The sequence below is a fragment of the Lissotriton vulgaris genome, chromosome 1_1, assembly GCF_964263255.1.
Source record: "Lissotriton vulgaris chromosome 1_1, aLisVul1.2, whole genome shotgun sequence".
NCBI classification, from domain to species: Eukaryota; Metazoa; Chordata; class Amphibia; order Caudata; family Salamandridae; genus Lissotriton; species Lissotriton vulgaris.
This window is the reverse complement of record NC_141685.1, coordinates 233,702,277-233,725,342: the sequence shown is the minus strand read 5'-3', so window position 1 is coordinate 233,725,342 and position 23,066 is coordinate 233,702,277. Positions and strand designations below refer to the sequence as shown.

At 39.7% G+C, this 23,066-nt stretch overlaps 18 non-coding genes across 18 annotated transcripts; all 18 read left to right on the top strand.

The window, feature by feature from the left end:
* The first annotated feature begins 266 nt into the window (after positions 1–266).
* TRNAA-AGC (transfer RNA alanine (anticodon AGC)) lies at positions 267–339 on the top strand. Its single transcript has one exon. It is a non-coding gene; the product is annotated as a tRNA-Ala (tRNA).
* Positions 340–691: 352 nt separating this feature from the next.
* TRNAK-CUU (transfer RNA lysine (anticodon CUU)) lies at positions 692–764 on the top strand. Its single transcript has one exon. It is a non-coding gene; the product is annotated as a tRNA-Lys (tRNA).
* Positions 765–1,316: 552 nt separating this feature from the next.
* TRNAA-AGC (transfer RNA alanine (anticodon AGC)) lies at positions 1,317–1,389 on the top strand. The gene has a single exon. It is a non-coding gene; the product is annotated as a tRNA-Ala (tRNA).
* A 978-nt stretch (positions 1,390–2,367) lies between these two features.
* Positions 2,368–2,440, top strand: TRNAA-AGC (transfer RNA alanine (anticodon AGC)). The gene has a single exon. It is a non-coding gene; the product is annotated as a tRNA-Ala (tRNA).
* A 1,410-nt stretch (positions 2,441–3,850) lies between these two features.
* TRNAK-CUU (transfer RNA lysine (anticodon CUU)) lies at positions 3,851–3,923 on the top strand. Its single transcript has one exon. It is a non-coding gene; the product is annotated as a tRNA-Lys (tRNA).
* A 2,039-nt stretch (positions 3,924–5,962) lies between these two features.
* On the top strand, positions 5,963–6,035 carry TRNAK-CUU (transfer RNA lysine (anticodon CUU)). The gene has a single exon. It is a non-coding gene; the product is annotated as a tRNA-Lys (tRNA).
* Positions 6,036–6,587: 552 nt separating this feature from the next.
* On the top strand, positions 6,588–6,660 carry TRNAA-AGC (transfer RNA alanine (anticodon AGC)). Its single transcript has one exon. It is a non-coding gene; the product is annotated as a tRNA-Ala (tRNA).
* Positions 6,661–7,013: 353 nt separating this feature from the next.
* TRNAK-CUU (transfer RNA lysine (anticodon CUU)) lies at positions 7,014–7,086 on the top strand. Its single transcript has one exon. It is a non-coding gene; the product is annotated as a tRNA-Lys (tRNA).
* A 552-nt stretch (positions 7,087–7,638) lies between these two features.
* TRNAA-AGC (transfer RNA alanine (anticodon AGC)) lies at positions 7,639–7,711 on the top strand. The gene has a single exon. It is a non-coding gene; the product is annotated as a tRNA-Ala (tRNA).
* A 353-nt stretch (positions 7,712–8,064) lies between these two features.
* On the top strand, positions 8,065–8,137 carry TRNAK-CUU (transfer RNA lysine (anticodon CUU)). Its single transcript has one exon. It is a non-coding gene; the product is annotated as a tRNA-Lys (tRNA).
* Positions 8,138–9,115: 978 nt separating this feature from the next.
* Positions 9,116–9,188, top strand: TRNAK-CUU (transfer RNA lysine (anticodon CUU)). Its single transcript has one exon. It is a non-coding gene; the product is annotated as a tRNA-Lys (tRNA).
* A 3,087-nt stretch (positions 9,189–12,275) lies between these two features.
* On the top strand, positions 12,276–12,348 carry TRNAK-CUU (transfer RNA lysine (anticodon CUU)). Its single transcript has one exon. It is a non-coding gene; the product is annotated as a tRNA-Lys (tRNA).
* An 844-nt stretch (positions 12,349–13,192) lies between these two features.
* TRNAK-CUU (transfer RNA lysine (anticodon CUU)) lies at positions 13,193–13,265 on the top strand. Its single transcript has one exon. It is a non-coding gene; the product is annotated as a tRNA-Lys (tRNA).
* Positions 13,266–16,210: 2,945 nt separating this feature from the next.
* On the top strand, positions 16,211–16,283 carry TRNAK-CUU (transfer RNA lysine (anticodon CUU)). The gene has a single exon. It is a non-coding gene; the product is annotated as a tRNA-Lys (tRNA).
* Positions 16,284–17,897: 1,614 nt separating this feature from the next.
* Positions 17,898–17,970, top strand: TRNAA-AGC (transfer RNA alanine (anticodon AGC)). Its single transcript has one exon. It is a non-coding gene; the product is annotated as a tRNA-Ala (tRNA).
* A 1,269-nt stretch (positions 17,971–19,239) lies between these two features.
* Positions 19,240–19,312, top strand: TRNAK-CUU (transfer RNA lysine (anticodon CUU)). The gene has a single exon. It is a non-coding gene; the product is annotated as a tRNA-Lys (tRNA).
* Positions 19,313–21,351: 2,039 nt separating this feature from the next.
* Positions 21,352–21,424, top strand: TRNAK-CUU (transfer RNA lysine (anticodon CUU)). The gene has a single exon. It is a non-coding gene; the product is annotated as a tRNA-Lys (tRNA).
* A 622-nt stretch (positions 21,425–22,046) lies between these two features.
* On the top strand, positions 22,047–22,119 carry TRNAK-CUU (transfer RNA lysine (anticodon CUU)). The gene has a single exon. It is a non-coding gene; the product is annotated as a tRNA-Lys (tRNA).
* Positions 22,120–23,066: the final 947 nt, after the last annotated feature.

Here is a 23,066-nt window from a genome sequence, read left to right as displayed (position 1 = left end):
ACTATCAAAAATGGTATCTCCCTTGGTTTCTCATTGGTGGGAAATTTAACTTCAAGATTAGGTAGGGTATGAGTCTAGATGAACACACCACAATATCACTCATATTCGAGTAGTAAACAGGCCAACCTGAACTGTAAAACATCCCATAAGTGGAGGTAAGGCATAAGTTAGGAGTGAACTGAACACTGTTATGGGCAATTGGACTTCAAATAAAGTGTGGAAGGCAGTGAGGTTACTTTTTTCATGTTATGCAGATTAAACACACAGGGGAATTAGCTCAAATGGTAGAGCGCTCGCTTAGCATGCGAGAGGTAGCGGGATCGATGCCCGCATTCTCCATTATAAAATTTGCATACATTTTATTTTTAACTTGTCATTGCCAAGGTCATTGCAGAGTAAGAACAGAAAAATCACAGATGGCTTTCAAATATGGTCTCATTATAACAACTAAAGTGGTTTAATCAAAAGGGTTCAGGTATTCTTTAGCATGTGAGAGGAATTTGAATTCTTATGCAATCTCAAAATGAAGTTCTCACAACTTCCGTTGTCATTTTCTCTTATTTTTTTTGACACTCTGTCCTCTGAAGGATGTATAAATCTGGCTTTCCTTGCAAAACAAGAGTAGAGGAATATCCAGGATTTGATTTTTTTCACAAAAAGGGATTGGTCTGCATACTGTCTTAAGGAGGGAGCCCGGCTAGCTCAGTCGGTAGAGCATGAGACTCTTAATCTCAGGGTCGTGGGTTCGAGCCCCACGTTGGGCAAAAACGAGTAATTTTTGCCTGAATATTGCATTGACTCTCATAATATGGATATTATTCTTGCATTAGACCTGCAATAACTCCCAAAAATTGTCCAGGACTGGATTTCCTTCATAAAAAATGATTAGTCTGCATACCATCTTGAAGTGGGAGCCCGGCTAGCTCAGTCGGTCGAGCATGAGACTTTTAATCTCAGGGTCATGGGTTCGAGCTCCACGTTGGGCGAAAATGAGTAATTTTTGCTGGACTCTCATAATCTGGTGATTATTCTTGCATTAGACATGCAATAACTATCAAAAATGGTATTTCCCTTGGTTTCTCATTGGTGGGAAATTTAACTTCAAGATTAGGTAGAGTATGAGTCTAGATGAACACACCACAATATCACTCATAATCGAGTAGTAAACAGGCCAACCTGAACTGTAAAACATCCCATAAGTGGAGGTAAGGCATAAGTTAGGAGTGAACTGAACACTGTTATGGGCAATTGGACTTCAAATAAAGTGTGGAAGGCAGTGAGGTTACTTTTTTCATGTTATGCAGATTAAACAAACAGGGGAATTAGCTCAAATGGTAGAGCGCTCGCTTAGCATGCGAGAGGTAGCGGGATCGATGCCCGCATTCTCCATTATAAAATTTGCATACATTTTATTTTTAACTTGTCATTGCCCATGGTCATTGCAGAGTAAGAACAGAAAAATCACAGATGGCTTTCAAATATGGTCTCATTATAACAACTAAAGTGGTTTAATCAAAAGGGTTCAGGTATTCTTTAGCATGTGAGAGGAATTTGAATTCTTATGCAATCTCAAAATGAAGTTCTCACAACTTCCATTTTCATTTTCTCTTATTTTTTTTGACACTCTGTCCTATGAAGGATGTATAAATCTGGCTTTCCTTGCAAAACAAGAGTAGAGGAATATCCAGGATTTGATTTTTTTCACAAAAAGGGATTGGTCTGCATACTGTCTTAAGGAGGGAGCCCGGCTAGCTCAGTCGGTAGAGCATGAGACTCTTAATCTCAGGGTCGTGGGTTCGAGCCCCACGTTGGGTGAAAACGAGTAATTTTTGCCTGAATATTGCATTGACTCTCATAATATGGAGATTATTCTTGCATTAGACCTGCAATAACTCCCAAAAATTGTCCAGGACTGGATTTCCTTCATAAAAAATGATTAGTCTGCATACCATCTTGAAGTGGGAGCCCGGCTAGCTCAGTCGGTAGAGCATGAGACTTTTAATCTCAGGGTCGTGGGTTCGAGCTCCACGTTGGACGAAAATGTGTAATTTTTGCTGGACTCTCATAATCTGGTGATTATTCTTGCATTAGACATGCAATAACTATCAAAAATGGTATCTCCCTTGGTTTCTCATTGGTGGGAAATTTAACTTCAAGATTAGGTAGGGTATGAGTCTAGATGAACACACCACAATATCACTCATATTCGAGTAGTAAACAGGCCAACCTGAACTGTAAAACATCCCATAAGTGGAGGTAAGGCATAAGTTAGGAGTGAACTGAACACTGTTATGGGCAATTGGACTTCAAATAAAGTGTGGAAGGCAGTGAGGTTACTTTTTTCATGTTATGCAGATTAAACACACAGGGGAATTAGCTCAAATGGTAGAGCGCTCGCTTAGCATGCGAGAGGTAGCGGGATCGATGCCCGCATTCTCCATTATAAAATTTGCATACATTTTATTTTTAACTTGTCATAACCAAGGTCATTGCAGAGTAAGAACAGAAAAATCACAGATGGCTTTCAAATATGGTCTCATTATAACAACTAAAGTGGTTTAATCAAAAGGGTTCAGGTATTCTTTAGCATGTGAGAGGAATTTGAATTCTTATGCAATCTCAAAATGAAGTTCTCACAACTTCCGTTTTCATTTTCTCTTATTTTTTTTGACACTCTGTCCTCTAAAGGATGTATAAATCTGGCTTTCCTTGCAAAACAAGAGTAGAGGAATATCCAGGATTTGATTTTTTTCACAAAAAGGGATTGGTCTGCATACTGTTTTAAGGAGGGAGCCCGGCTAGCTCAGTCGGTAGAGCATGAGACTCTTAATCTCAGGGTCGTGGGTTCGAGCCCCACGTTGGGTGAAAACGAGTAATTTTTGCCTGAATATTGCATTGACTCTCATAATATGGAGATTATTCTTGCATTAGACCTGCAATAACTCCCAAAAATTGTCCAGGACTGGATTTCCTTCATAAAAAATGATTAGTCTGCATACCATCTTGAAGTGGGAGTCCGGCTAGCTCAGTCGGTAGAGCATGAGACTTTTAATCTCAGGGTCGTGGGTTCGAGCTCCACGTTGGGCGAAAATGAGTCATTTTTGCTGGACTCTCATAATCTGGTGATTATTCTTGCATTAGACATGCAATAACTATCAAAAATGGTATCTCCCTTGGTTTCTCATTGGTGGGAAATTTAACTTCAAGATTAGGTAGAGTATGAGTCTAGATGAACACACCACAATATCACTCATAATCGAGTAGTAAACAGACCAACCTGAACTGTAAAACATCCCATAAGTGGAGGTAAGGCATAAGTTAGGAGTGAACTGAACACTGTTATGGGCAATTGGACTTCAAATAAAGTGTGGAAGGCAGTGAGGTTACTTTTTTCATGTTATGCAGATTAAACACACAGGGGAATTAGCTCAAATGGTAGAGCGATCGCTTAGCATGCGAGAGGTAGCGGGATCGATGCCCGCATTCTCCATTATAAAATTAGCATACATTTTATTTTTAACTTCAAATAAAGTGTGCCCATGGTCATTGCAGAGTAAGAACAGAAAAATCACAGATGGCTTTCAAATATGGTCTCATTATAACAACTAAAGTGGTTTAATCAAAAGGGTTCAGGTATTCTTTAGCATGTGAGAGGAATTTGAATTCTTATGCAATCTCAAAATGAAGTTCTCACAACTTCCGTTTTCATTTTCTCTTATTTTTTTTTGACACTCTGTCCTCTGAAGGATGTATAAATCTGGCTTTCCTTGCAAAACAAGAGTAGAGGAATATCCAGGATTTGATTTTTTTCACAAAAAGGGATTGGTCTGCATACTGTCTTAAGGAGGGAGCCCGGCTAGCTCAGTCGGTAGAGCATGAGACTCTTAATCTCAGGGTCGTGGGTTCGAGCCCCACGTTGGGCGAAAACAAGTAATTTTTGCCTGAATATTGCATTGACTCTCATAATATGGAGATTAATCTTACATTAGACCTGCAATAACTCCCAAAAATTGTCCAGGAATGGATTTCCTTCATAAAAAATGATTAGTCTGCATACCATCTTGAAGTGGGAGCCCGGCTAGCTCAGTCGGTAGAGCATGAGACTCTTAATCTCAGGGTTGTGGGTTCGAGCCCCACGTTGGGTGAAAATGAGTAATTTTTGCTGGATTATTGCATTGACTCTCATAATCTGGTGAATATTCTTGCATTAGACATGCAATAACTATCAGAAATGGTATCTCCCTTGGTTTCTCATTGGTGGGAAATTTAACTTCAAGATTAGCTAGGGTATGAGTCTAGATGAACACAGTGCAATATCACTCATATTCGAGTAGTAAACAGGCCAACCTGAACTGTAAAACATCCCATAAGTGGAGGTAAGGCATAAGTTAGGAGTGAACTGAACACTGTTATGGGCAATTGGACTTCAAATAAAGTGTGGAACGCAGTAAGGTTACTTTTTTCATGTTATGCAGATTAAAAAACACAAGGGAATTAGCTCAAATAGTAAAGCGCTCGCTTAGCATGCGAGAGGTAGCGGGCTCGATGCCCGCATTCTCCATTATAAAATTTGCATACATTTTATTTTTAACTTGTCATTGCCAAGGTCATTGCAGAGTAAGAACAGAAAAATCACAGATGGCTTTCAAATATGGTCTCATTATAACAACTAAAGTGGTTTAATCAAAAGGGTTCAGGTATTCTTTAGCATGTGAGAGGAATTTGAATTCTTATGCAATCTCAAAATGAAGTTCTCACAACTTCCATTTTCATTTTCTCTTATTTTTTTGACACTCTGTCCTCTGAAGGATGTATAAATCTGGCTTTCCTTGCAAAACAAGAGTAGAGGAATATCCAGGATTTGATTTTCTTCACAAAAAGGGATTGGTCTGCATACTGTCTTAAGGAGGGAGCCCGGCTAGCTCAGTCGGTAGAGCATGAGACTCTTAATCTCAGGGTCGTGGGTTCGAGCTCCACGTTGGGCGAAAACGAGTAATTTTTGCCTGAATACTGCATTGACTCTCAAAATATGGAGATCAATCTTGCATTAGACCTGCAATAACTCCCAAAAATTGTCCAGGAATGGATTTCCTTCATAAAAAATGATTAGTCTGCATACCATCTTGAAGTGGGAGCTCGGCTAGCTCAGTCGGTAGAGCATGAGACTCTTAATCTCAGGGTCGTGGGTTCGATCCTCACGTTGGGCGAAAATGAGTAATTTTTGCTGGACTCTCATAATCTGGTGATTATTCTTGCATTAGACATGCAATAACTATCAAAAATGGTATCTCCCTTGGTTTCTCATTGGTGGGAAATTTAACTTCAAGATTAGGTAGGGTATGAGTCTAGATGAACACACCACAATATCACTCATATTCGAGTAGTAAACAGGCCAACCTGAACTGTAAAACATCCCATAAGTGGAGGTAAGGCATAAGTTAGGAGTGAACTGAACACTGTTATGGGCAATTGGACTTCAAATAAAGTGTGGAAGGCAGTGAGGTTACTTTTTTCATGTTATGCAGATTAAACACACAGGGGAATTAGCTCAAATGGTAGAGCGCTCGCTTAGCATGCGAGAGGTAGTGGGATCGATGCCCGCATTCTCCATTATAAAATTTGCATACATTTTATTTTTAACTTGTCATTGCCAAGGTCATTGCAGAGTAAGAACAGAAAAATCACAGATGGCTTTCAAATATGGTCTCATTATAACAACTAAAGTGGTTTAATCAAAAGGGTTCAGGTATTCTTTAGCATGTGAGAGGAATTTGAATTCTTATGCAATCTCAAAATGAAGTTCTCACAACTTCCGTTTTCATTTTCTCTTATTTTTTTTGACACTCTGTCCTCTGAAGGATGTATAAATCTGGCTTTCCTTGCAAAACAAGAGTAGAGGAATATCCAGGATTTGATTTTTTTCACAAAAAGGGATTGGTCTGCATACTGTCTTAAGGAGGGAGCCCGGCTAGCTCAGTCGGTAGAGCATGAGACTCTTAATCTCAGGGTCGTGGGTTCGAGCCCCACGTTGGGCAAAAACGAGTAATTTTTGCCTGAATATTGCATTGACTCTCATAATATGGAGATTATTCTTGCATTAGACCTGCAATAACTCCCAAAAATTGTCCAGGACTGGATTTCCTTCATAAAAAATGATTAGTCTGCATACCATCTTGAAGTGGGAGCCCGGCTAGCTCAGTCGGTCGAGCATGAGACTTTTAATCTCAGGGTCGTGGGTTCGAGCTCCACGTTGGGCGAAAATGAGTAATTTTTGCTGGACTCTCATAATCTGGTGATTATTCTTGCATTAGACATGCAATAACTATCAAAAATGGTATCTCCCTTGGTTTCTCATTGGTGGGAAATTTAACTTCAAGATTAGGTAGAGTATGAGTCTAGATGAACACACCACAATATCACTCATAATCGAGTAGTAAACAGGCCAACCTGAACTGTAAAACATCCCATAAGTGGAGGTAAGGCATAAGTTAGGAGTGAACTGAACACTGTTATGGGCAATTGGACTTCAAATAAAGTGTGGAAGGCAGTGAGGTTACTTTTTTCATGTTATGCAGATTAAACAAACAGGGGAATTAGCTCAAATGGTAGAGCGCTCGCTTAGCATGCGAGAGGTAGCGGGATCGATGCCCGCATTCTCCATTATAAAATTTGCATACATTTTATTTTTAACTTGTCATTGCCCATGGTCATTGCAGAGTAAGAACAGAAAAATCACAGATGGCTTTCAAATATGGTCTCATTATAACAACTAAAGTGGTTTAATCAAAAGGGTTCAGGTATTCTTTAGCATGTGAGAGGAATTTGAATTCTTATGCAATCTCAAAATGAAGTTCTCACAACTTCCATTTTCATTTTCTCTTATTTTTTTTGACACTCTGTCCTCTGAAGGATGTATAAATCTGGCTTTCCTTGCAAAACAAGAGTAGAGGAATATCCAGGATTTGATTTTTTTCACAAAAAGGGATTGGTCTGCATACTGTCTTAAGGAGGGAGCCCGGCTAGCTCAGTCGGTAGAGCATGAGACTCTTAATCTCAGGGTCGTGGGTTCGAGCCCCACGTTGGGCGAAAACGAGTAATTTTTGCCTGAATATTGCATTGACTCTCATAATATGGAGATTATTCTTGCATTAGACCTGCAATAACTCCCAAAAATTGTCCAGGACTGGATTTCCTTCATAAAAAATGATTAGTCTGCATACCATCTTGAAGTGGGAGCCCGGCTAGCTCAGTCGGTAGAGCATGAGACTTTTAATCTCAGGGTCGTGGGTTCGAGCTCCACGTTGGGCGAAAATGAGTAATTTTTGCTGGACTCTCATAATCTGGTGATTATTCTTGCATTAGACATGCAATAACTATCAAAAATGGTATCTCCCTTGGTTTCTCATTGGTGGGAAATTTAACTTCAAGATTAGGTAGAGTATGAGTCTAGATGAACACACCACAATATCACTCATATTTGAGTAGTAAACAGGCCAACCTGAACTGTAAAACATCCCATAAGTGGAGGTAAGGCATAAGTTAGGAGTGAACTGAACACTGTTATGGGCAATTGGACTTCAAATAAAGTGTGGAAGGCAGTGAGGTTACTTTTTTCATGTTATGCAGATTAATCACACAGGGGAATTAGCTCAAATGGTAGAGCGCTCGCTTAGCATGCGAGAGGTAGCGGGATCGATGCCCGCATTCTCCATTATAAAATTTGCATACATTTTATTTTTAACTTGTCATTGCCCATGGTCATTGCAGAGTAAGAACAGAAAAATCACAGATGGCTTTCAAATATGGTCTCATTATAACAACTAAAGTGGTTTAATCAAAAGGGTTCAGGTATTCTTTAGCATGTGAGAGGAATTTGAATTCTTATGCAATCTCAAAATGAAGTTCTCACAACTTCCATTTTCATTTTCTCTAATTTTTTTTGACACTCTGTCCTCTGAAGGATGTATAAATCTGGCTTTCCTTGCAAAACAAGAGTAGAGGAATATCCAGGATTTGATTTTTTTCACAAAAAGGGATTGGTCTGCATACTGTCTTAAGGAGGGAGCCCGGCTAGCTCAGTCGGTAGAGCATGAGACTCTTAATCTCAGGGTCGTGGGTTCGAGCCCCACGTTGGGCGAAAACGAGTAATTTTTGCCTGAATATTGCATTGACTCTCATAATATGGAGATTATTCTTGCATTAGACCTGCAATAACTCCCAAAAATTGTCCAGGACTGGATTTCCTTCATAAAAAATGATTAGTCTGCATACCATCTTGAAGTGGGAGCCCGGCTAGCTCAGTCGGTAGAGCATGAGACTTTTAATCTCAGGGTCGTGGGTTCGAGCTCCACGTTGGGCGAAAATGAGTCATTTTTGCTGGACTCTCATAATCTGGTGATTATTCTTGCATTAGACATGCAATAACTATCAAAAATGGTATCTCCCTTGGTTTCTCATTGGTGGGAAATTTAACTTCAAGATTAGGTAGAGTATGAGTCTAGATGAACACACCACAATATCACTCATAATCGAGTAGTAAACAGGCCAACCTGAACTGTAAAACATCCCATAAGTGGAGGTAAGGCATAAGTTAGGAGTGAACTGAACACTGTTATGGGCAATTGGACTTCAAATAAAGTGTGGAAGGCAGTGAGGTTACTTTTTTCATGTTATGCAGATTAAACACACAGGGGAATTAGCTCAAATGGAAGAGCGATCGCTTAGCATGCGAGAGGTAGCGGGATCGATGCCCGCATTCTCCATTATAAAATTTGCATACATTTTATTTTTAACTTGTCATTGCCCATGGTCATTGCAGAGTAAGAACAGAAAAATCACAGATGGCTTTCAAATATGGTCTCATTATAACAACTAAAGTGGTTTAATCAAAAGGGTTCAGGTATTCTTTAGCATGTGAGAGGAATTTGAATTCTTATGCAATCTCAAAATGAAGTTCTCACAACTTCCGTTTTCATTTTCTCTTATTTTTTTTGACACTCTGTCCTCTGAAGGATGTATAAATCTGGCTTTCCTTGCAAAACAAGAGTAGAGGAATATCCAGGATTTGATTTTTTTCACAAAAAGGGATTGGTCTGCATACTGTCTTAAGGAGGGAGCCCGGCTAGCTCAGTCGGTAGAGCATGAGACTCTTAATCTCAGGGTCGTGGGTTCGAGCCCCACGTTGGGCGAAAACGAGTAATTTTTGCCTGAATATTGCATTGACTCTCATAATATGGAGATTATTCTTGCATTAGACCTGCAATAACTCCCAAAAATTGTCCAGGACTGGATTTCCTTCATAAAAAATGATTAGTCTGCATACCATCTTGAAGTGGGAGCCCGGCTAGCTCAGTCGGTAGAGCATGAGACTTTTAATCTCAGGGTCGTGGGTTCGAGCTCCACGTTGGGCGAAAATGAGTAATTTTTGCTGGACTCTCATAATCTGGTGATTATTCTTGCATTAGACATGCAATAACTATCAAAAATGGTATCTCCCTTGGTTTCTCATTGGTGGGAAATTTAACTTCAAGATTAGGTAGAGTATGAGTCTAGATGAACACACCACAATATCACTCATATTCGAGTAGTAAACAGGCCAACCTGAACTGTAAAACATCCCATAAGTGGAGGTAAGGCATAAGTTAGGAGTGAACTGAACACTGTTATGGGCAATTGGACTTCAAATAAAGTGTGGAAGGCAGTGAGGTTACTTTTTTCATGTTATGCATATTAAACACACAGGGGAATTAGATCAAATGGTAGAGCGCTCGCTTAGCATGCGAGAGGTAGTGGGATCGATGCCCGCATTCTCCATTCTAAAATTTGCATACATTTTATTTTTAATTTGTCATTGCCCATGGTCATTGCAGAGTAAGAACAGAAAAATCACAGATGGCTTTCAAATATGGTCTCATTATAACAACTAAAGTGGTTTAATCAAAAGGGTTCAGGTATTCTTTAGCATGTGAGAGGAATTTGAATTCTTATGCAATCTCAAAATGAAGTTCTCACAACTTCCATTTTCATTTTCTCTTATTTTTTTTGACACTCTGTCCTCTGAAGGATGTATAAATCTGGCTTTCCTTGCAAAACAAGAGTAGAGGAATATCCAGGATTTGATTTTTTTCACAAAAAGGGATTGGTCTGCATACTGTCTTAAGGAGGGAGCCCGGCTAGCTCAGTCGGTAGAGCATGAGACTCTTAATCTCAGGGTCGTGGGTTCGAGCCACACGTTGGGCGAAAACGAGTAATTTTTTCCTGAATATTGCATTGACTCTCATAATATGGAGATTAATCTTGCATTAGACCTGCAATAACTCCCAAAAATTGTCCAGGAATGGATTTCCTTCATAAAAAATGATTAGTCTGCATACCATCTTGAAGTGGGAGCCCGGCTAGCTCAGTCGGTAGAGCATGAGACTCTTAATCTCAGGGTTGTGGGTTCGAGCCCCACGTTGGGCGAAAATGAGTAATTTTTGCTGGATTATTGCATTGACTCTCATAATCTGGTGAATATTCTTGCATTAGACATGCAATAACTATCAGAAATGGTATCTCCCTTGGTTTCTCATTGGTGGGAAATTTAACTTCAAGATTAGCTAGGGTATGAGTCTAGATGAACACAGCGCAATATCACTCATATTCGAGTAGTAAACAGGCCAACCTGAACTGTAAAAAATCCCATAAGTGGAGGTAAGGCATAAGTTAGGAGTGAACTGAACACTGTTATGGGCAATTGGACTTCAAATAAAGTGTGGAACGCAGTAAGGTTACTTTTTTCATGTTATGCAGATTAAACACACAGGGAAATTAGCTCAAATAGTAAAGCGCTCGCTTAGCATGCGAGAGGCAGCGGGCTCGATGCCCGCATTCTCCATTATAAAATTTGCATACATTTTATTTTTAACTTGTCATTGCCAAGGTCATTGCAGAGTAAGAACAGAAAAATCACAGATGGCTTTCAAATATGGTCTCATTATAACAACTAAAGTGGTTTAATCAAAAGGGTTCAGGTATTCTTTAGCATGTGAGAGGAATTTGAATTCTTATGCAATCTCAAAATGAAGTTTTCACAACTTCCATTTTCATTTTCTCTTATTTTTTTGACACTCTGTCCTCTGAAGGATGTATAAATCAGGCTTTCCTTGCAAAACAAGAGTAGAGGAATATCCAGGATTTGATTTTCTTCACAAAAAGGGATTGGTCTGCATACTGTCTTAAGGAGGGAGCCTGGCTAGCTCAGTCGGTAGAGCATGAGACTCTTAATCTCAGGGTCGTGGGTTCGAGCCCCACGTTGGGCGAAAACGAGTATTTTTGCCTGAATATTGCATTGACTCTCATAATATGGAGATTAATCTTGCATTAGACCTGCAAAAACTCCCAAAATTGTCCAGGAATGGATTTCCTTCATAAAAAATGATTAGTCTGCATACCATCTTGAAGTGCGAGCCCGGCTAGCTCAGTGGGTAGAGCATGAGACTCTTAATCTCAGGGTCGTGAGTTCGAGCCCCACGTTGGGCGAAAATGAGTAATTTTTGCTGGACTCTCATAATCTGGTGATTTTTCTTGCATTAGACATGCAATAACTATCAGAAATGGTATCTCCCTTGGTTTCTCATTGGTGGGAAATTTAACGTCAAGATTAGCTAGGGTATGAGTCTAGATGAACACAGCGCAATATCACTCATATTCGAGTAGTAAACAGGCCAACCTGAACTGTAAAACATCCCATAAGTGGAGGTAAGGCATAAGTTAGGAGTGAACTGAACACTGTTATGGGCAATTGGACATCAAATAAAGTGTGGAACGCAGTAAGGTTACTTTTTTCATGTTATGCAGATTAAACACACAGGGGAATTAGCTCAAATAGTAAAGCGCTCGCTTAGCATGCGAGAGGTAGCGGGCTCGATGCCTGCATTCTCCATTATAAAATTTGCATACATTTTATTTTTAACTTGTCATTGCCAAGGTCATTGCAGAGTAAGAACAGAAAAATCACAGATGGCTTTCAAATATGGTCTCATTATAACAACTAAAGTGATTTAATCAAAAGGGTTCAGGTATTCTTTAGCATGTGAGAGGAATTTGAATTCTTATGCAATCTCAAAATGAAGTTTTCACAACTTCCATTTTCATTTTCTCTTATTTTTTTTGACACTCTGTCCTCTGAAGGATGGATAAATCAGGCTTTCCTTGCAAAACAAGAGTAGAGGAATATCCAGGATTTGATTTTCTTCACAAAAAGGGATTGGTCTGCATACTGTCTTAAGGAGGGAGCCCGGCTAGCTCAGTCGGTAGAGCATGAGACTCTTAATCTCAGGGTCGTGGGTTCGAGCCCCACGTTGGGCGAAAACGAGTAATCTTTGCCTGAATATTGCATTGACTCTCATAATATGGAGATTAATCTTGCATTAGACCTGCAATAACTCCCAAAAATTGTCCAGGAATGGATTTCCTTCATAAAAAATGATTAGTCTGCATACCATCTTGAAGGGGGTGGAAGGCAGTGAGGTTACTTTTTTCATGTTATGCAGATTAAACACACAGGGGAATTAGCTCAAATGGTAGAGCGCTCGCTTAGCATGCAAGAGGTAGCGGGATCGATGCCCGCATTCTCCATTATAAAATTTGCATACATTTTATTTTTAACTTGTCATTGCCCATGGTCATTGCAGAGTAAGAACAGAAAAATCACAGATGGCTTTCAAATATAGTCTCATTATAACAACTAAAGTGGTTTAATCAAAAGGGTTCAGGTATACTTTAGCATGTGAGAGGAATTTGAATTCTTATGCAATCTCAAAATGAAGTTCTCACAACTTCCATTTTCGATTTCTCTTATTTTTTTGACACTCTGTCCTCTGAAGGATGTATAAATCTGGCTTTCCTTGCAAAACAAGAGTAGAGGAATATCCAGGATTTGATTTTTTTCACAAAAAGGGATTGGTCTGCATACTGTCTTAAGGAGGGAGCCCGGCTAGCTCAGTCGGTAGAGCATGAGACTCTTAATCTCAGGGTTGTGGGTTCGAGCCCCACGTTGGGCGAAAACGAGTAATTTTTGCCTGAATATTGCATTGACTCTCATAACATGGAGATTAATCTTGCATTAGACCTGCAATAACTCCCAAAAATTGTCCAAGAATGGATTTCCTTCATAAAAAATGATTAGTCTGCATACCATCTTGAAGTGGGAGCCCGGCTAGCTCAGTCGGTAGAGCATGAGACTCTTAATCTCAGGGTCGTGGGTTCGAGCCCCACGTTGGGCGAAAACGAGTAATTTTTGCCTGAATATTGCATTGACTCTCATAATATGGAGATTAATCTTGCATTAGACCTGCAAAAACTCCCAAAATTGTCCAGGAATGGATTTCCTTCATAAAAAATGATTAGTCTGCATACCATCTTGAAGTGCGAGCCCGGCTAGCTCAGTGGGTAGAGCATGAAACTCTTAATCTCAGGGTCGTGAGTTCGAGCCCCACGTTGGGCGAAAATGAGTAATTTTTGCTGGACTCTCATAATCTGGTGATTTTTCTTGCATTAGACATGCAATAACTATCAAAAATGGTATCTCCCTTGGTTTCTCATTGGTGGGAAATTTAACTTCAAGATTAGGTAGGGTATGAGTCTAGATGAACACACCACAATATCACTCATATTCGAGTAGTAAACAGGCCAACCTGAACTGTAAAACATCCCATAAGTGGAGGTAAGGCATAAGTTAGGAGTGAACTGAACACTGTTATGGGCAATTGGACTGCAAATAAAGTGTGGAAGGCAGTTAGGTTACTTTTTTCTTGTTATGCAGATTAAACACACAGGGGAATTAGCTCAAATGGTAGAGCGATCGCTTAGCATGCGAGAGGTAGCGGGATCGATGCCCGCATTCTCCATTATAAAATTTGCATACATTTTATTTTTAACTTGTCATTGCCCATGGTCATTGCAGAGTAAGAACAGAAAAATCACAGATGGCTTTCAAATATGGTCTCATTATAACAACTAAAGTGGTTTAATCAAAAGGGTTCAGGTATTCTTTAGCATGCGAGAGGAATTTGAATTCTTATGCAATCTCAAAATGAAGTTCTCACAACTTCCATTTTCATTTTCTCTTATTTTTTTTGACACTCTGTCCTCTGAAGGATGTATAAATCTGGCTTTCCTTGCAAAACAAGAGTAGAGGAATATCCAGGATTTGATTTTTTTCACAAAAAGGGATTGGTCTGCATACTGTCTTAAGGAGGGAGCCCGGCTAGCTCAGTCGGTAGAGCATGAGACTCTTAATCTCAGGGTCGTGGGTTCGAGCCCCACGTTGGGGGAAAACGAGTAATTTTTGCCTGAATATTGCATTGACTCTCATAATATGGAGATTAATCTTGCATTAGACCTGCAATAACTCCCAAAAATTGTCCAGGAATGGATTTCCTTCATAAAAAATGATTAGTCTGCATACCATCTTGAAGTGGGAGCTCGGCTAGCTCAGTCGGTAGAGCATGAGACTCTTAATCTCAGCGTCGTGGGTTCGAGCCCCACGTTGGGCGAAAACGAGTAATCTTTGCCTGAATATTGCATTGACTCTCATAATATGGAGATTAATCTTGCATTAGACCTGCAATAACTCCCAAAAATTGTCCAGGAATGGATTTCCTTCATAAAAAATTATTAGTCTGCATACCATCTTGAAGGGGGTGGAAGGCAGTGAGGTTACTTTTTTCATGTTATGCAGTTTAAACACACAGGGCAATTAGCTCAAATGGTAGAGCGCTCGCTTAGCATGCAAGAGGTAGCGGGATCGATGCCCGCATTCTCCATTATAAAATTTGCATACATTTTATTTTTAACTTGTCATTGCCCATGGTCATTGCAGAGTAAGAACAGAAAAATCACAGATGGCTTTCAAATATAGTCTCATTATAACAACTAAAGTGGTTTAATCAAAAGGGTTCAGGTATACTTTAGCATGTGAGAGGAATTTGAATTCTTATGCAATCTCAAAATGAAGTTCTCACAACTTCCATTTTCGATTTCTCTTATTTTTTTGACACTCTGTCCTCTGAAGGATGTATAAATCTGGCTTTCCTTGCAAAACAAGAGTAGAGGAATATCCAGGATTTGATTTTTTTCACAAAAAGGGATTGGTCTGCATACTGTCTTAAGGAGGGAGCCCGGCTAGCTCAGTTGGTAGAGCATGAGACTCTTAATCTCAGGGTTGTGGGTTCGAGCCCCACGTTGGGGGAAAACGAGTAATTTTTGCCTGAATATTGCATTGACTCTCATAACATGGAGATTAATCTTGCATTAGACCTGCAATAACTCCCAAAAATTGTCCAGGAATGGATTTCCTTCATAAAAAATGATTAGTCTGCATACCATCTTGAAGTGGGAGCCCGGCTAGCTCAGTCGGTAGAGCATGAGACTCTTAATCTCAGGGTCGTGGGTTCGAGCCCCACGGTGGGTGAAAATGAGTAATTTTTGCTGGACTCTCATAATCTAGTGATTATTCTTGCATTAGACATGCAATAACTATCAAAAATGGTATCTCCCTTGGTTTCTCATTGGTGGGAAATTTAACTTCAAGATTAGGTAGGGTATGAGTCTAGATGAACACACCGCAATATCACTCATATTCGAGTAGTAAACAGGCCAACCTGAACTGTAAAACATCCCATAAGTGGAGGTAAGGCATAAGTTAGGAGTGAACTGAACACTGTTATGGGCAATTGGACTGCAAATAAAGTGTGGAAGGCAGTGAGGTTACTTTTTTCATGTTATGCAGATTAAACACGCAGGGGAATTAGCTCAAATGGTAGAGCGCTCGCTTAGCATGCAAGAGGTAGCGGGATCGATGCCCGCATTCTCCATTATAAAATTTGCATACATTTTATTTTTAACTTGTCATTGCCCATGGTCATTGCAGAGTAAGAACAGAAAAATCACAGATGGCTTTCAAATATAGTCTCATTATAACAACTAAAGTGGTTTAATCAAAAGGGTTCAGGTATTCTTTAGCATGTGAGAGGAATTTGAATTCTTATGCAATCTCAAAATGAAGTTCTCACAACTTCCATTTTCATTTTCTCTTATTTTTTTTGACACTCTGTCCTCTGAAGGATGTATAAATCTGGCTTTCCTTGAAAAACAAGAGTAGAGGAATATCCAGGATTTGATTTTTTTCACAAAAAGGGATTGGTCTGCATACTGTCTTAAGGACGGAGCCCGGCTAGCTCAGTCGGTAGAGCATGAGACTCTTAATCTCAGGGTCGTGGGTTCGAGCCCCACGTTGGGCGAAAACGAGTAATTTTTGCCTGAATATTGCATTGACTCTCATAACATGGAGATTAATCTTGCATTAGACCTGCAATAACTCCCAAAAATTGTCCAGGAATGGATTTCCTTCATAAAAAATGATTAGTCTGCATACCATCTTGAAGTGGGAGCCCGGCTAGCTCAGTCGGTAGAGCATGAGACTCTTAATCTCAGGGTCGTGGGTTCGAGCCCCACGGTGGGTGAAAATGAGTAATTTTTGCTGGACTCTCATAATCTGGTGATTATTCTTGCATTAGACATGCAATAACTATCAAAAATGGTATCTCCCTTGGTTTTTCATTGGTGGGAAATGTAACTTCAAGATTAGGTAGGGTATGAGTCCAGATGAACACACCACAATATCACTCATATTCGAGTAGTAAACAGGCCAACCTGAACTGTAAAACATCCCATAAGTGGAGGTAAGGCATAAGTTAGGAGTGAACTGAACACTGTTATGGGCAATTGGACTTCAAATAAAGTGTGGAAGGCAGTAAGGTTACTTTTTTCATGTTATGCAGATTAAACACACAGGGGAATTAGCTCAAATGGTAGAGCGCTCGCTTAGCATGCGAGAAGTAGCGGGATCGATGCCCGCATTCTCCATTATAAAATTTGCATACATTTTATTTTTAACTTGTCATTGCCCATGGTCATTGCAGAGTAAGAACAGAAAAATCACAGATGGCTTTCAAATATGGTCTCATTATAACAACTAAAGTGGTTTAATCAAAGGGTTCAGGTATTCTTTACCATGTGAGAGGAATTTGAATTCTTATGCAATCTCAAAATGAAGTTCTCACAACTTCCATTTTCATTTTCTCTTATTTTTTTTGACACTCTGTCCTCTGAAGGATGTATAAATCTGGCTTTCCTTGCAAAACAAGAGTAGAGAAATATCCAGGATTTGATTTTTTTCACAAAAAGGGATTGGTCTGCATACTGTCTTAAGGAGGGAGCCCGGCTAGCTCAGTCAGTAGAGCATGAGACTCTTAATCTCAGGGTCGTGGGTTCGAGCCCCACGTTGGGCGAAAATGAGTAATTTTTGCCTGAATATTGCATTGACTCCCATAATATGGAGATTAATCTTGCATTAGACCTGCAATAACTCCCAAAAATTGTCCAGGAATGGATTTCCTTCATAAAAAATGATTAGTCTGCATACCATCTTGAAGTGGGAGCCCGGCTAGCTTAGTCGGTAGAGCATGAGACTCTTAATCTCAGGGTCGTGGGTTCGAGCCACACGTTGGGCGAAAATGAGTAATTTTTGCTGGATTATTGCATTGACTCTCATAATCTGGTGAATATTCTTGCATTAGACATGCAATAACTATCAGAAATGGTATCTCCCTTGGTTTCTCATTGGAGGGAAATTTAACTTCAAGATTAGCTAGGGTATGAGTCTAGATGAACACACCGCAATATCACTCATATTCGAGTAGTAAACAGGCCAACCTGAACTGTAAAACATCCCATAAGTGGAGGTAAGGCATAAGTTAGGAGTGAACTGAACACTGTTATGGGCAATTGGACTTCAAATAAAGTGTGGAAGGCAGTGAGGTTACTTTTTTCATGTTATGCAGATTAAACACACAGGGGAATTAGCTCAAATGGTAGAGCGCTCGCTTAGCATGCGAGAGGTAGCGGGATCGATACCCGCATTCTCCATTATAAAATTTGCATGCATTTTATTTTTAACTTGTCATTGCCAAGGTCATTGCAGAGTAAGAACAGAAAAATCACAGATGGCTTTCAAATATGGTCTCATTATAACAACTAAAGTGGTTTAATCAAAAGGGTTCAGGTATTCTTTAGCATGTGAGAGGAATTTGAATTCTTATGCAATCTCAAAATGAAGTTCTCACAACTTCCGTTTTCATTTTCTCTTATTTTTATTGACACTCTGTCCTCTGAAGGATGTATAAATCTGGCTTTCCTTGCAAAACAAGAGTAGAGGAATCTCCAGGATTTGATTTTTTTCACAAAAAGGGATTGGTCTGCATACTGTCTTAAGGAGGGAGCCCGGCTAGCTCGGTCGGTAGAGCATGAGACTCTTAATCTCAGGGTCGTGGGTTAGAGCCCCACGTTGGGCGAAAACGAGTAATTTTTTCCTGAATATTGCATTGACTCTCATAATATGGAGATTAATCTTGCATTAGACCTGCAATAACTCCCAAAAATTGTCCAGGAATGGATTTCCTTCATAAAAAATGATTAGTCTGCATACCATCTTGAAGGGGGTGGAAGGCAGTGAGGTTACTTTTTTCATGTTATGCAGATTAAACACACAGGGGAATTAGCTCAAATGGTAGAGCGCTCGCTTAGCATGCAAGAGGTAGCTTGATCGATGCCCGCATTCTCCATTATAAAATTTGCATACATTTTATTTTTAACTTGTCATTGCCCATGGTCATTGCAGAGTAAGAACAGAAAAATCACAGATGGCTTTCAAATATAGTCTCATTATAACAACTAAAGTGGTTTAATCAAAAGGGTTCAGGTATACTTTAGCATGTGAGAGGAATTTGAATTCTTATGCAATCTCAAAATGAAGTTCTCACAACTTCCATTTTCGATTTCTCTTATTTTTTTGACACTCTGTCCTCTGAAGGATGTATAAATCTGGCTTTCCTTGCAAAACAAGAGTAGAGGAATATCCAGGATTTGATTTTTTTCACAAAAAGGGATTGGTCTGCATACTGTCTTAAGGAGGGAGCCCGGCTAGCTCAGTCGGTAGAGCATGAGACTCTTAATCTCAGGGTTGTGGGTTCGAGCCCCACGTTGGGCGAAAACGAGTAATTTTTGCCTGAATATTGCATTGACTCTCATAACATGGAGATTAATCTTGCATTAGACCTGCAATAACTCCCAAAAATTGTCCAGGAATGGATTTCCTTCATAAAAAATGATTAGTCTGCATACCATCTTGAAGTGGGAGCCCGGCTAGCTCAGTCGGTAGAGCATGAGACTCTTAATCTCAGGGTCGTGGGTTCGAGCCCCACGTTGGGCGAAAACGAGTAATTTTTGCCTGAATATTGCATTGACTCTCATAATATGGAGATTAATCTTGCATTAGACCTGCAAAAACTCCCAAAATTGTCCAGGAATGGATTTCCTTCATAAAAAATGATTAGTCTGCATACCATCTTGAAGTGCGAGCCCGGCTAGCTCAGTGGGTAGAGCATGAGACTCTTAATCTCAGGGTCGTGAGTTCGAGCCCCACGTTGGGCGAAAATGAGTAATTTTTGCTGGACTCTCATAATCTGGTGATTTTTCTTGCATTAGACATGCAATAACTATCAAAAATGGTATCTCCCTTGGTTTCTCATTGGTGGGAAATTTAACTTCAAGATTAGGTAGGGTATGAGTCTAGATGAACACACCACAATATCACTCATATTCGAGTAGTAAACAGGCCAACCTGAACTGTAAAACATCCCATAAGTGGAGGTAAGGCATAAGTTAGGAGTGAACTGAACACTGTTATGGGCAATTGGACTGCAAATAAAGTGTGGAAGGCAGTTAGGTTACTTTTTTCTTGTTATGCAGATTAAACACACAGGGGAATTAGCTCAAATGGTAGAGCGATCGCTTAGCATGCGAGAGGTAGCGGGATCGATGCCCGCATTCTTCATTATAAAATTTGCATACATTTTATTTTTAACTTGTCATTGCCCATGGTCATTGCAGAGTAAGAACAGAAAAATCACAGATGGCTTTCAAATATGGTCTCATTATAACAACTAAAGTGGTTTAATCAAAAGGGTTCAGGTATTCTTTAGCATGCGAGAGGAATTTGAATTCTTATGCAATCTCAAAATGAAGTTCTCACAACTTCCATTTTCATTTTCTCTTATTTTTTTTGACACTCTGTCCTCTGAAGGATGTATAAATCTGGCTTTCCTTGCAAAACAAGAGTAGAGGAATATCCAGGATTTGATTTTTTTCACAAAAAGGGATTGGTCTGCATACTGTCTTAAGGAGGGAGCCCGGCTAGCTCAGTCGGTAGAGCATGAGACTCTTAATCTCAGGGTCGTGGGTTCGAGCCCCACGTTGGGGGAAAACGAGTAATTTTTGCCTGAATATTACATTGACTCTCATAATATGGAGATTAATCTTGCATTAGACCTGCAATAACTCCCAAAAATTGTCCAGGAATGGATTTCCTTCATAAAAAATGATTAGTCTGCATACCATCTTGAAGTGGGAGCTCGGCTAGCTCAGTCGGTAGAGCATGAGACTCTTAATCTCAGGGTCGTGGGTTCGAGCCCCACGTTGGGCGAAAATGAGTAATTTTTGCTGGATTATTGCATTGACTCTCATAATCTGGTGAATATTCTTGCATTAGACATGCAATAACTATCAGAAATGGTATCTCCCTTGGTTTCTCATTGGTGGGAAATTTAACGTCAAGATTAGCTAGGGTATGAGTCTAGATGAACACAGCGCAATATCACTCATATTCGAGTAGTAAACAGGCCAACCTGAACTGTAAAACATCCCATAAGTGGAGGTAAGGCATAAGTTAGGAGTGAACTGAACACTGTTATGGGCAATTGGACATCAAATAAAGTGTGGAACGCAGTAAGGTTACTTTTTTCATGTTATGCAGATTAAACACACAGGGGAATTAGCTCAAATAGTAAAGCGCTCGCTTAGCATGCGAGAGGTAGCGGGCTCGATGCCCGCATTCTCCATTATAAAATTTGCATACATTTTATTTTTAACTTGTCATTGCCAAGGTCATTGCAGAGTAAGAACAGAAAAATCACAGATGGCTTTCAAATATGGTCTCATTATAACAACTAAAGTGATTTAATCAAAAGGGTTCAGGTATTCTTTAGCATGTGAGAGGAATTTGAATTCTTATGCAATCTCAAAATGAAGTTTTCACAACTTCCATTTTCATTTTCTCTTATTTTTTTTGACACTCTGTCCTCTGAAGGATGGATAAATCAGGCTTTCCTTGCAAAACAAGAGTAGAGGAATATCCAGGATTTGATTTTCTTCACAAAAAGGGATTGGTCTGCATACTGTCTTAAGGAGGGAGCCCGGCTAGCTCAGTCGGTAGAGCATGAGACTCTTAATCTCAGGGTCGTGGGTTCGAGCCCCACGTTGGGCGAAAACGAGTAATCTTTGCCTGAATATTACATTGACTCTCATAATATGGAGATTAATCTTGCATTAGACCTGCAATAACTCCCAAAAATTGTCCAGGAATGGATTTCCTTCATAAAAAATGATTAGTCTGCATACCATCTTGAAGGGGGTGGAAGGCAGTGAGGTTAATTTTTTCATGTTATGCAGATTAAACACACAGGGGAATTAGCTCAAATGGTAGAGCGCTCGCTTAGCATGCAAGAGGTAGCGGGATCGATGCCCGCATTCTCCATTATAAAATTTGCATACATTTTATTTTTAACTTGTCATTGCCCATGGTCATTGCAGAGTAAGAACAGAAAAATCACAGATGGCTTTCAAATATAGTCTCATTATAACAACTAAAGTGGTTTAATCAAAAGGGTTCAGGTATACTTTAGCATGTGAGAGGAATTTGAATTCTTATGCAATCTCAAAATGAAGTTCTCACAACTTCCATTTTCGATTTCTCTTATTTTTTTGACACTCTGTCCTCTGAAGGATGTATAAATCTGGCTTTCCTTGAAAAACAAGAGTAGAGGAATATCCAGGATTTGATTTTTTTCACAAAAAGGGATTGGTCTGCATACTGTCTTAAGGAGGGAGCCCGGCTAGCTCAGTCGGTAGAGCATGAGACTCTTAATCTCAGGGTCGTGGGTTCGAGCCCCACGTTGGGCGAAAACGAGTAATTTTTGCCTGAATATTGCATTGACTCTCATAACATGGAGATTAATCTTGCATTAGACCTGCAATAACTCCCAAAAATTGTCCAGGAATGGATTTCCTTCATAAAAAATGATTAGTCTGCATACCATCTTGAAGTGGGAGCCCGGCTAGCTCAGTCGGTAGAGCATGAGACTCTTAATCTCAGGGTCGTGGGTTCAAGCCCCACGGTGGGTGAAAATGAGTAATTTTTGCTGGACTCTCATAATCTGGTGATTATTCTTGCATTAGACATGCAATAACTATCAAAAATGGTATCTCCCTTGGTTTCTCATTGGTGGGAAATGTAACTTCAAGATTAGGTAGGGTATGAGTCCAGATGAACACACCACAATATCACTCATATTCGAGTAGTAAACAGGCCAACCTGAACTGTAAAACATCCCATAAGTGGAGTTAAGGCATAAGTTAGGAGTGAACTGAACACTGTTATGGGCAATTGGACTTCAAATAAAGTGTGGAAGGCAGTATTGTTAGTTTTTTCATGTTATGCAGATTAAACACACAGGGGAATTAGCTCAAATGGTGGAGCGCTCGCTTAGCATGCGAGAGGTAGCGGGATCGATGCCCGCATTCTCCATTATAAAATTTGCATACATTTTATTTTTAACTTGTCATTGCCCATGGTCATTGCAGAGTAAGAACAGAAAAATCACAGATGGCTTTCAAATATGGTCTCATTAGAACAACTAAAGTGGTTTAATCAAAGGGTTCAGGTATTCTTTACCATGTGAGAGGAATTTGAATTCTTATGCAATCTCAAAATGAAGTTCTCACAACTTCCATTTTCATTTTCTCTTATTTTTTTTGACACTCTGTCCTCTGAAGGATGTATAAATCTGGCTTTCCTTGCAAAACAAGAGTAGAGAAATATCCAGGATTTGATTTTTTTCACAAAAAGG